The sequence below is a fragment of the Carassius carassius genome, chromosome 23 (genome assembly GCF_963082965.1).
Source record: "Carassius carassius chromosome 23, fCarCar2.1, whole genome shotgun sequence".
Taxonomy (NCBI): domain Eukaryota; kingdom Metazoa; phylum Chordata; class Actinopteri; order Cypriniformes; family Cyprinidae; genus Carassius; species Carassius carassius.
In genome coordinates, this window is record NC_081777.1 from 8,132,456 (window position 1) to 8,145,489 (window position 13,034).

General features: G+C 37.3%; 1 protein-coding gene across 2 annotated transcripts in view; it reads right to left on the reverse strand.

The window, feature by feature from the left end:
- The window catches only part of sema6dl (sema domain, transmembrane domain (TM), and cytoplasmic domain, (semaphorin) 6D, like), a 120,111-nt gene that overhangs the window by 38,387 nt on the left and 68,690 nt on the right, over positions 1 to 13,034 (reverse strand). For both annotated transcript variants that reach the window (XM_059506150.1, XM_059506151.1), the window contains exon 3: positions 8,687 to 8,716. The gene's annotated coding sequence lies outside the window, so the exon portion shown is untranslated. The remainder of the gene's footprint in view (positions 1 to 8,686; positions 8,717 to 13,034) is intronic.

Here is a 13,034-nt window from a genome sequence, read left to right on the forward strand (position 1 = left end):
ATCATCATATTTTGGGCTCCACAACATTAAATCTGTTTGTTAATTAAACCGTTTGGTTCATTTGATTATTTATTCATGTACCAATAAGAGTGCAGTACATGCAGCTCCAGTTGACCACATTTTACCAGAAACCTACACAGAAAATGTCAAAAAGGGGGCCCAGCTTTTCAGGACAGCTGATCAATACCACTTTCAGGAAATGTGTGTGTGAGTGAATTATGATCTCTGTACATCACACTCTGTCAGTGCCTAATGCACCCTGACACCCACACATCCATACTGATCTCTTTATCAGTGCAAGAGAGACAGAAAGAGAAGATTGTGGGTTTTTCTCGAGAGAATTGAGGCTCTATTGTGGGTTTAAATCGACGTTGTTCAGACCCCTGAGAGTTTTTTAACCCGCACACAAAGTGGCTCTCATTAGCATATGAACGGGAGGGTGGCAGGGTCTTTTTATGGACTGTTTGCAAAGATCCCAGCCCCCCCTCCTTGCCCGTCTCTGAACATTGGCCTGCTGGCACTCGCATGGCTCTGTATGGGAATGTGCCCCAGTAGCATTCACGCAACCATATTTGTTCACTATAACGTTTCCTCCTCTTAGCAGCAGAACTGTCATTCTTCTCTGTGTGTGTAGGAGGTGAAGGTTTAATATGTTTTGTTTTGTAAGAGGTCAGAATGTAACACGTAAAGGTCTTGTCTTTGCCAGGGACATCTGGTTGCTAGGTGAATAGACCTGCAGCTAGAAACAGCTGTCTGCTGGTTTAACCTGTAACGGCTCCAGGACTAGATGCAAGTTCAAACATTCATGCATCAAAAGACCTGAAATTTATGTTCCTTATGTTAAACCACAGTATCACTTATACGCCCTAGTGCTTAAAAAGGGAGAAATGGGAATTTAAACCCATTACACCAATATATCTGTTTCAAAACGTGTTGAGTTGCTTTCCTAGACAATCTGTTCAAAACATTAGAACGTTTTTTTTTATCTTTATTGGAAATAAAATGTTGAAGTGACTTTCCTTTTCTACTGATATCACTTAGGCCGTATGAATATTACTGAATAAATTAAGCCAATATGCTGTTTATGAGTGAGAAAGGGAAACTATACAAATGGTACTCTGTATTTTGGAACAAAATAGTATAGTTGGAATCAATTGTTTTGGTATGCTTTCTCTAAGCACATCCCATAACGTTCACATATCAGGTCAGTGTGTAGCACATCTTTTGTTGCTATTCTATCGCAATGTGCTTTCAGCCGCCTCTGAAAGTGGTTGAAACATTGTCCACTTATGATCAGATTGACAAAAGGCAGGTGTAAACCGGGCCTTAGGTAATCCTACCTTACAGCTGGATATTTATTGGCATTGTAAGTGACAAAAGTTATGAACTTCTTATGAACTGAACTTGAACGTTCAAAAGTTTCAATGTAATGAAAAAATGAACGATTTTATCAAATATGTGTGTGTTCTATGTTTCTATGCTTGCCAGAGTATTAGCTTAGCGACATGCTAACATAAAACCCTGCTGGAATAAATTGCGAGTTGTGACTGTGAGTGGCTTGCTGAAATGTTGCCCAAATCAATGACAATCACTTAAGAGGTTACATTTTATGATGTTGCATTAGAAATTGGCTCACTTGGTTTTGGAACAAAGCATATGAAGAGTAGTTTTAGGCAAAAGCTACAGGATGTTTGACACATGCTGTATCATCGTCTGACTGTAAAAAGGCTGATACAGGTATTAGTCACTTATCAAATGATATCTTTTCCAAAGTGGCTTACGGTATACTGACTTTTACAGTACTTTCTTGGGTAATCATGTGGTGAATGACCCAATAATGATACAAGAGTACAGTAATTTGTCTGGTTCTGAATCATCCGTCTGTGATTGGGACCTATCATGATCCTTAGTGGTCCGACTCTTAACTGTTGCTGATTGTCAAGAGTTTAATGTCAATAAAACCTAAAATGAACCTTTTCTCTTGGCTTTGTTTGTCTTTGGTAAAGTTCATACAGCATATTCCCTGGAGCTGCTGTGATATTTTGAGAGCTTGCTCTCTCTCTCTCTCTCTCTCCCCCACTACAGTACCTAATATTGATCACCTGTTCAGATGGAGTAGATCCAATCTGGCTCCAGAAATGAAGGAGCCATGTGCAGAGACTCAAAAAGAACACTTTAACAAAAAAGAAAGAGATTTAGGGCAGCATATCTTCCTGGGGCAAAGCAGCATCTCTCATGTTATTAAAGGATTGAAAGTGTCGGTCAGTTTTTTGGGAAGTTCCCTGCGTTTTACCTCAATTCCACATCTAGAGGAAGAGTGACTCATGCATTTACACACTGACACAAGGCGTGATGAAGCTGTTTTTGCCATGTAAAGTCTTGATCTGGTTCAGTCTGCCTACATATGGCTGTGTCAGCCTTAACACTGAACAGATGGAGTCAGCAAAGACAGATACTCCACCCTCTCATCCTGCCAAACGCCTCCTGAAGACGGGTCTGTACATGTATCCATCGTCTCTCAGGCTAAAGCTGTCAGCTCCTTGAGGTAAATCATGGGTTATCTGTTATCGTAACGGAGGAGTGCTCCCACACTGCTATCAAAACTGTGACCTTCAGCTCTATGTCCAGGATCAACACACTGGACATAAGCCAGACTTCAAAGTAATGTTCCAGATTCAATACAAGTTAAGCTCTATCGACAGCATTATGCCATAATTTTGATTACCACAGAAAATGATACATAAAAAAAAAAAATCACTGTTGCAGTAATGCAAGTAAATGGGTCCAGCTCGTTAAGTGGTTTAAAAGCAGAAATGTGCAGCCTTAAATTCTTTCATACAAAAATTTGTCTAAAATATCCTTTTTTTGTGATTTTTCAGTGCAAGATCTCTCTTATGTTCTTTTATCTTTGTGTGTCATGTTGAAAATTACTGGCTTTTGATGCCTTTACATGGACGTGACATGAATTGAAATATTGGATATAACTTTGTTGTTATATCCAGACAAGTTCAGAAAGAAATGGTATCGTGTTACATACATGTATGGATTTGAAAACAGTGCACATTTTAAAGTTTCTTATAAAATTAATAATCCTGGTCCTGGATGTTAATATTGTTATATTGTTAATATATATATATCCAGTTTAGCCATTTTAAAATACACAATATAGAAACAGCTTCCACAGTAATTGTACCATTTTGCAACACCAACAGCATTACTACTCCATTATTTTGAGTCGTTTTAACCAAGAAACACCCCACCCCCTCCCCAATTTGAATCTTTTTTTTTTACTTGGGCTTTCACAGAAGATTTACTTCACAGACAACAGACAGTGATTTCCATACAGTAATCAATACCAAATACTGAAGTTAATAACTTCTTTTGGCATGAGTAGCTCCGAGGATCTTTTGGTGCTTTTTATATTTTGAACGGAAATGAACATTATACGAATTGTTGACTGGAGACTCTTTCTGACCAGATCATTGAATCAGTGAGTTGTTCATTTAGATTTCCAATTTGCTAATTAATCATCAGTGTAATGTGAAAAGTGATTCAACAAGTTCGTTAAAAATAATCTGATTGTTCAATAATCTTGGAATGGAGTTTGATTTCTTCATTTCCGAATTATGGGAACTTTTAATATGCTGTTATATAATTATATAATATAATTATAAAATATTTAAGGGGTCATGAAAGATTTACTATATAATGAAAAAAAAACAATGCCTAAATGTCATACATTTTCAGTTCACTGAAAAAAAAAAAAAAAAAAAAAAGAACAACTATAATGAGCGAGTTTTTGTGGCAAGTGCCATTACCGTAAATGTTGTCACTAGATCTTGAACCCGAAAGATTCCTGTAAGGGCGTCTCTGTCACACACTGACACCTCCACATCACACTCTTTTTATCCCTCAGGCTGAGTTTGAGTCACAGCCAGTCTGGCACTGCTCTTATCCTTCTTTAAAACACCCTGAGAGCTGTTCTATACACATGTACGGGCGGGCCGGATTGAGAGCTTCTGTCTTTCCTCTCTGGGGTGCAGTCTAATCCCCTCTGCTCCGTCCATGGTGTGTTGTCAGGCCTGCTAATAAGGAGAGAGCTGTGGCTCTACTGGGCCAGTTTGATTGCGTGGCTGAGCCCATCGAGTGGCCGCCACTGCAGATGCAAGCATTAACATGCGGTCTGAGAGCTAAAGGATAGTGTTTCTACATTAGCTAAAGCCCTCCAGAGCGCCTGCTCTGTTTGTTTGGAATAACGGGGCCTGGCAGAGCACAGGGCCAAAAAGGGGAATTATCCTGCAAACAGAGAAAGGTCATAATCACACACACACACACACACACACACACACACACACACACACACACACACACACACACTGACAGAGCTGCAGTATGTTTTCATACACCATTATTTTCCCGCTTGGCTTTACTTATGAAGCCTTGACCCAAAGTGGAGGCATTGTTGGTTAAAAAATATGCAATGATGTTTCGATCCTCTCCAAGTCAGCGAAAGGGAGCTAATGCCCTACTTTATGGCAACAGTTGAAGAGTTCATGGATTTACGCACACCAAGCAGTTGCATAAATGTTTAAATTTTTTAGCCTACCTTTTATCTTCTGAATTTCCTCTGCCCTAAACACGAGGTCAGGCTGAAAGAGTATTTTCAGTATTTTTAGTAGTCTGTTGTCCTTATATAACATCCCTTATATAATGTTAAGTTTAATAACCAGTTTTATTTGCGGATGTGTGTGTGTTGCTTGTATGCACTGGACTTTTTAGTTTTCCATTTGTGATCATGGTCTTTGGTAATCGATAAGTTATGATGGTAGCAGCTTAATTGTTCTGCTAATTCAATTCAACAAGGTGACACAGGGACTAGTTATGGAGATGAGTAATGATGCATTGTCCCCTAATAATAATAATAATTTTCATTATGTTATGCACATAAAGCACTCTCTTATTCACCTGAAACTGTTCCCTTTGCTGTAGTTCTTGGTTCACATAGGTGCACTAGGTTTGACGTCAATGATGTCAAATGTAACGGGGCAAACTTGGTGCTCTATATTTGAAATGAATGATATTTCAGAACTGCAGCAAAAATGTTACACCTTAAATGTCACTTTGTTCCGCACAAAAAGCTATGAATGGTTTTAAAAGACTTTCAATATAGTCACATGTAATAGTCAAAAGAATTGCACTTGACACAATTTGACAACAGCAACCAATTCTGCCTTAATAAAGCCCCTCATGACTTCAGGACTCAAACCCATCATAAAGGTCTTCTGGATGCAGGACAGCTGCCTGATCTGTTTAAGACTTAATCCACGCTTGTTAAGTCCTAAGAAAACTCTAATTGTTTTCCTGGAGACAGACGTGTTACTTGGTTACTTTAAGAAATGCTTGTCCTAAACCTTTTATTACGCCGAAGCTTCACTGAACTTTAGCCATGAGATTTAGCCATTCTTTCACTTCCCTAAGTGCAGTTATTCAAAGCTGTTATTATTGTATGTGATTCAGAGTGTGTGTGCAGGTAATGTGGTTAATGTACTTTGACAGTACTTATATCACCTCAGATCAGGTATCAGGTCTTGTAGGGAGATGCACTTGCGTATACAGGTAAATCTCAGAAATAAAGTTTAAACGATGTAAAATATAAAACAAAATATTTGTATATACTGTATATTAGAAAAAAGGCCTGTTATAGGATCATAAAGAACATTTTCCCCAAAACTATCAATAACTGTAATTATTATTATGATTATTATTTATTAATAATCATAATAATAATTCATGCTTATTTTATGTAAACAATAATAATAATAATAATAATAATAATAACTGATTTAAATTAAGCATTAATTATTATTATTATTATTGTACCAACAGTAATGTGAATTTGAGAGGAAATGTGAACATTTTATTTAACAAAAAACAAAACATTAATTCTCCTGAATTTTTATTATTATTATTTTTTTTTATGCATTTTTTTCTTTTGTTTTGGAGTGTGAAAAAAATGCACCTTCTTGTATAGTTGTTTTTTAGTTTTATTTATTTATTTTTAATGGATATCAAAGGAAAGTGAAAAGATCTTTTCATTTTTTTCTGCATGAACAATGGTTTTCTTTGATGAAGAATCCCTATCTGGTCACTCCTATCAGAATAAACATTACAGCAGAGACATATTGTGCTTCTGTCTGAACAAAGAAGGTCCTTTATTTCTCCTTCTCTCTCTCTCTCTCTCTCTTTCTGTGGTAAATAAGATCTGGCACCTGTGTCAGTATATATTGATCATTCAGTCATGATTCAATTTGATAGATGAATGATGATTAATGTTGGGCTGGGGGACAATGGCCAGACTGTCAAATATATAATAGTAAATATTTACAGTGAATGCTGTATTATTTTGGCTCACATATCTCAGAATGTTCACCCTGGAGCAGTTATAGAGAAAGAGAGAGAGAGAGAGAGAGAGAGAGAGAGAGAGAGAGAGAGAAAGTGGTTGCAGATCTTGGCTAGAAACAATGTGAAAAATGGAGAGAGGTCTCATTATAAATTGTATGAGCTTGGCTCATGAATATTAATTGGGTGACATTACAATTTTCAGGCCAAATGTTCTGTGCTAAGCGGTTTTCTAAAAGGCAGTGGCTGCTAATGTGCTTGTTCAGTCAGTGTTGCTTTAAGACACATCAGCATATGGAGGCCATCTTGGAAATGCCCTGGGTGGTTATTTTGTAGGCAATATGAACACAAGTACAGCTCCATACTTAAACGTAATATATATATATATCAACATGCAGTGTGCTGCAGGGATGACATTTTTGTTTTTTGTAGACCAAAACCCAGAAACAAGTTAGCATTTAACACTTAAAGTCTCAAAGTCAATGTTTTTATTATTATTATTTTTTTTTTATGGGTTTTTGGTTAAAGGCCTAAAACATGGTCTATGGATAACACAAGCTCAGGATGTATTTTTATATGTATGTTTTATAACCCCTTGTGATTTTATTTAGTTTTTTTTTAAACTTTTACTTATCTTGAAAAAGACAGTTGGTAACCAATGGCTAAATTGGAATACATTGTTGGGGACATTAAACATCATCACACCTACTCACTAGTCCATTCTTCAATGTCTCATTGTGTTAATAACTGCACTCCTACAAACTATTAAAAGTCAATTATTTTTTTGGAAACATTAATAATAATAATAATAATAATAATAATAAAAATAGAAAAAAAATAAATAAAATGACTTAATAATGGTAACACTGAAACACTACAGCCATGGTGTAATTCATTTATAACCTATGTTTAGATTTAGGCTTCAGACTTCATAAAAAAATGTTGATACTTGTTAAAACTTATTTTCTGCAATAATCCAAAAGCCAATGGAAAATCCTATTGTGTTCTTGTTGAGGGAACACGTGTGATTCTTGCTTCCAGGTCTGCCAACAGAAATATGTAAAAATGACCATTCAGAAATCAAATTTATCAAATTTATTTTCACCTCTGTTTAAATAAGTATAGTGTCGCTTTGCATAACTTACATTTGCATATTATGTATTTACACAAATCAAATGACCTGTCTAAATGGGAATATTAAATATCTGATTCCTATTGCAAACCACGTGTTAAAAATAATGATAGCACATGCAAATAAACCAGCACAATTACTTCTTAGTGAACTCCCTTTAGGAGAATGTCCCTGCTACCGGCTAACAAATAGCCAATCATGTTTATAACTGCAACACATTATTTATTTTAATTTTTTTTCTAGTTAATCTCAAGCCCCTTAAAGACAATTTTATTGATCAACTCACTCAGTCTCATCACTCAGCTTGTCAGCAATAGTTATCGTTAGAGTTTATCTTAGCATTTTGTAGGTGATCCGGACTGTGCTTGACACAACCAATGAAATCTTTGGAGTGGGTGGTTCAGTGGGGTTTGGCCTAACCGGTTTGGAAAAACAAAATCACTTTCAATAGGAAATCAACAGTTAATGGTTTCACAGTGTCTTTAAAGTCATTGTTGCTATGCCTCTGCAGCAGATAATGTGAAAGAATGTGTGTTTGAGCCACTGGCAGTAGAAGGAGTGTGTATGTGTGTGTTGGTAATTGAGAGCACTGGTTGTTAATTAGAAGAGTAGAGGACATGACGGGTTTTGGCTCGTCTGACCCAGCAGTGCTGTTTCACTGTCAGTCGTTTAGCCCTTTAGCATGGTCAGGGCGGCGCAGCAAGAGGGACACATTACAGGGTGTTAGGGGAGATAGCAGGAGCAGACAGAAGTATAAATCATGCTAGCTGTTAGTATGAGGCGAGGCTCTCTTCCCGAGGGGGGGTGGGGGGGTGGGGTGGGTGGGGTTGCGCAGAGAGGAGCAGGGCAGAGGAATCGTGTGGTTTGTCTTCACGTCCCAGTAGCTTTCAGGCTAATAAACGGATTAGAGTCCACTTTGAGCGAAAGACAAAAAGGGATTTCTGCTGTTCATGGGGAGAGAGAGGAAGTGGGAGCGGACTTGAATGAGGATGGTTTGGCTCTGAAAGCAGGCCAGCACTACAGGGAGAAACTGTGTGGGCTCCTGTCGAGATTTGAAGTGATTGGAACGCTTAGCGCATTTGATGACACATTAGCGGCATATTGTGGCACTTATGAAGCGACACAGAAAAAAAAGATCTATGAATCAGTACTCACCAAAACTGCAGGCAAACGCACTCAGAGTACCTGCAAATGAATGAACAAACGTGAATCTCAGCGTGTTACACAAGTTTAGTTATTAGCATTCGGCTGCACAGTTTAGGCTGTAGAAGTTTCTGGCTAAGAATATTCTATTTAAAAGTAACCAAGATACCTTTTTGTATATGTTGCAAATGACAAGGCAATTTTAAAGACTCCATGAATCAGCCTTTAGTTTACTTCAAAGCCATGAATCATTATTTGCTATATACTACTGCTTGTCAGAAGCGGGTGGTATTTATAACTTATGAGAAAATGATTTTTCCATTTTAAAGACTATTATATTGGGGGGGAAATGCATACTCTTCTGCAGACAAGATGAATCATTTATATTTTAGTCAGATTTTCCCTGAAAATAAAGTTTTAAATGCAGCCATATATAGGCTAGCATATAGATTGGCCTCAAAGATAGCATTAATGGACTAAAAGCCACAAAACATCAATTTTTATTTCATTTGACGGTGCTTAAAGGTTTGAATACACTGCATGACTTTTGTGCAGATTTTCAGTCTGGCTGAATTGATGTTATTTGTTGAAAGTCAGTCTGTCTGCAGCATATAATGGGCATAGATTTAGACTTTCAAGCTTCAGATTCCATCCAGTTGGACAATATCAAACACCATTTACAAAGTCGCAAATGTATGATGCTTAGTGTTTTAAAAGTTTAAAAGTGTTTAAAAGGTTTAAAAGTTGTTTAGGGATCCCAGCCTTAAAGCAGATTACAGTTCTAGTTTTTTTAAACTGTCCGCCAGTGCAACTCTATGGGATTTTTGGGAGTTTTGATTGTCCATTTCATGAAAACTTAAGTCTGATCAGTAAGAAAATATAGCAACCTGAGTTGAACAGTCTGAAGGTCTGACATAAGTTTGGTTGTTGTATAGCTTTACATTCTAGAAGTTAGAGTCAGAAATGTAAATTTCACAAGAATAATAATCATTTTAAGTTTAAATACAACATCAGTATGTTGGCTTACTCAAAACAACATAATGAACAAACTTCTTATTGAAGGCAACGTCCCTTTCTATCCTACACACAACTGAGACATAATTTAGGAAGTCCGTAGGAGTGGTTCAGTATTGTCTGTCCCAGCTTTTGTGTAACTTGTTTAGTGCTACGTCTAGCGTGGCGAAGAGAGGGGGCAGTTTTGCTCCTGACCTTGTCAGACTGATCCTGAGATGGCCGCTCAGGGCCCCTCACCCACTCAATGCGTTCTTTCAGCTCTGCTCTGGGATCAGCCTCGGGGTCACATGCAGAAAGAAGAGCCCTGGGTGCCGAATTTAGAGGGGAAAAACGTTGTTTTGTGAAGGTTCTGAAGGAGCTTTACAACTTCCGAAAGTTTCTCTGACCGCCCCAATAACCCCTTCCCATACATGAGTTTTGTATTTTAATATGCATCAAATGCCGCTCAAGCACAATGAGGAGGCCCGGGTTTGGAAACAACAAGAGAGTGGGCGGGAAACCGACCCAGCGTTTGCTTGTCTTTGACCTGAATATAATTCTCTGGTTAGGAGCGTCAGCTTTGATATTTCCATTTGACTTAAACATAAAGACTTGACTCTCAGTAATGTGCCAAAATGGAGATTTACCACAGCTGGGGAATATCTCAAGCCAAATAAATCCATACACATTATCTTTGACCTTTTTGGCTTGTTTGTTTTTCTTTTTTAAATGCTAGAATTGTGATATAGGCCTAACTGTACATCAACCATACACCATATCATCAACCACATGCTTTGTCCTTTTCGAGAGCAGTAAATTAAAGGAAAAACAAAGATTTTGCTAAATGAAAAGAGTATAATTCCTCAGGGCTACAACTACTTCTCACAGTAAAGGATTATAAATTTGTAACTCATTCAGCAGTAAATTGTCATTCCAAGAGGAAAATTTTATTTTTTTCTTTCATGGCTAAAGATAATTAATTGAGTTTTCATGCTTTAAAAGGTATATGCTACTTAAAATGATTGCTCACCCAAAAATGAAAACTGATTTCCAAAATACCATTTAATCTCCATCACATTGTTCCAAACCGGTATGGCTTTTTTCTTCAAACATTCTTTAAAATTGAAAAAGTAACAAACAAGAAAGGAAGTAATACATGTTTGATGATGGGTGAACCATGCTAAATATCATGTCTTAGATGTTCCTCCAAAAATTATATTTGATCCTTAATAAATCCTACATAGTAAGAGTACAGAGCATAAAATTTGGTATTTGAAGAATGTGACGAGAGAGAGTAAAAAAAAAAAAAGAATAAAGAAGAAGAAGCTTATTTTGAGTACTCTGACTTTTGATTATTGCAAATACTGGTGTCTTGGTAAATCAGTTCTTCCCAAATCTTTTGGCAATTTAGAGTTTGGGAATTTAATTTGCTACTTTTCAGTAAAAAAATCTGAAAACTGGATTTAAGCAAATGTCTAAACATGCTCTAATTTTACTTTCTGCTTTCTAGGAGAAGTATCTAGGATACTAAAATCAACACTTTTAACTTGTTCGCCCTCTAACACATTTTGAGCAGACATCACGAATCTCTACATATTTTTCATAATGAATATCCAACATTGCATGTTGACTTGAACAAGATCTAACCTTTAATTTGTATTTCCTAAAGGATGTCATATACAATTTACCATGGCTAGTTTCTGAATTCTAATTTTATTTAACCTTTATATAGGCTAATTATTCATAATTGAAAATACACAAAGAATATAATATATTTTGTTTTGCTAACAAATTACAAATGAGCTTTAAATGAGCTTTATGCGAGGGAGTGTTTAAAATAAAAGCTGCACTAAATTACAAGAATGATTTTCTCAATTTTACTCCATTAAAATGGACAAGCTGGACCATTGACTGAGCCTTAGCCTTGATCTGGGGCTTTCACTACAAAATTGTTATCATCCTTAATTATATCAAAGGGTTGTAATTGCTCAGTGCAGTTAAGGGTTGTCAAATTATATATATATATATATATATATATATTTATTTATTTATTTTTGATAAAAAGTGTGTACAAACCATCTGCCACTACAGTAACTCATTTACCTCTCTCTCTTTCCCATCTGTCTCTGGCTGGTATACTGTATAATATGAGGGTTGACCTACTGGTGTCCATTGCCTCTGGTACACACATGGTCGTATAAAGAACGTCCCAACCTTCCTCTCTCTCCCACAAGGTGCCAAACTCTGCTTTTTAATTATTCATTACACAGCCCTGCCCAGAGAACGCCATCGTGCTGTGTTTCGGTCCAGACGTGGACGACTGCCATAGCGCGGAGCATGCTCGTTCTATACCACTGAATGTTTGCAGCCATCTGCCGAGGTTCACTGCAGCAGCGTGCGAGGGGATGTTTGATTTTTTTTTACACTCTGTTTAGTGTGTGTCCTGACGTGTCACACCCATATTTCCTTCTGGTTGGACTCTAATGGGTGCATACGGGCGCCTGCAGGCTGAACCTGCTCGGCTAATATTTCTCTCACACAGGTCGTAGCACACTCGCTGCATTGATTACGTGCATGTGTGTCTGTCCTCTTGCATCTCATCAGTTTCTCCTTGCCAAGGCGAGGAAAACCAATATTCGCAAGCTGTATGGTTCTCTATGCCCTCTTTCTCTCTCTCTGAACACCCCGTCCTATCGCTCTCCATGTTGACTTTGTTTGAGACAATCCATTATTTCTGATAAGCTCATTTTCGCTCTGTCTTATCGAACTGCAGGCAGAAGCGGGAGAGAGATGTGGCCGAGGTTCCTGAGGGCCAATGGAGGCCGGTGCTGTAGGGCCAGTGCAAACACTAATCAGCTTAATTTCAGCATCTCATCATGAGGGGCTCTGTGTGTGTGATCTGTATTAACCATTCAGTAATGGGTCTTCTGGCACTGCAGCTGTTGAACAATAATCTTGGACCGTTCACAGAATGTCCGATGTGTACTGCATACAAAAATGGCTAGATTTGCCAACTCCAATCAATTGCCAGGAGACGGGTTACAGATCTGCACCATAAGTCATGTTTACAAGTTCCCAGACTGCTACAATGAACGCTTCCAAGAACTATTCACTGGATTTGCCAGAGGTTTAAGGTTGTAGGATAGAATCTTTTAAAGAAAACTACATTACCATACTTTTTTTTTCACCTGACAATAAGTCACTCCAGCACAAAATTGCATTGTTGAGAAAAAAAAAATCTATATATATATATATTGCTATTCAGAACAGAACAGGAATTAAAACGATAAAAAATAGTGGCATTCATTATAAGCAACACTTTTACGTCAAAGTAACCATGAAATCAAAATGGAAATTTTTTATTTTT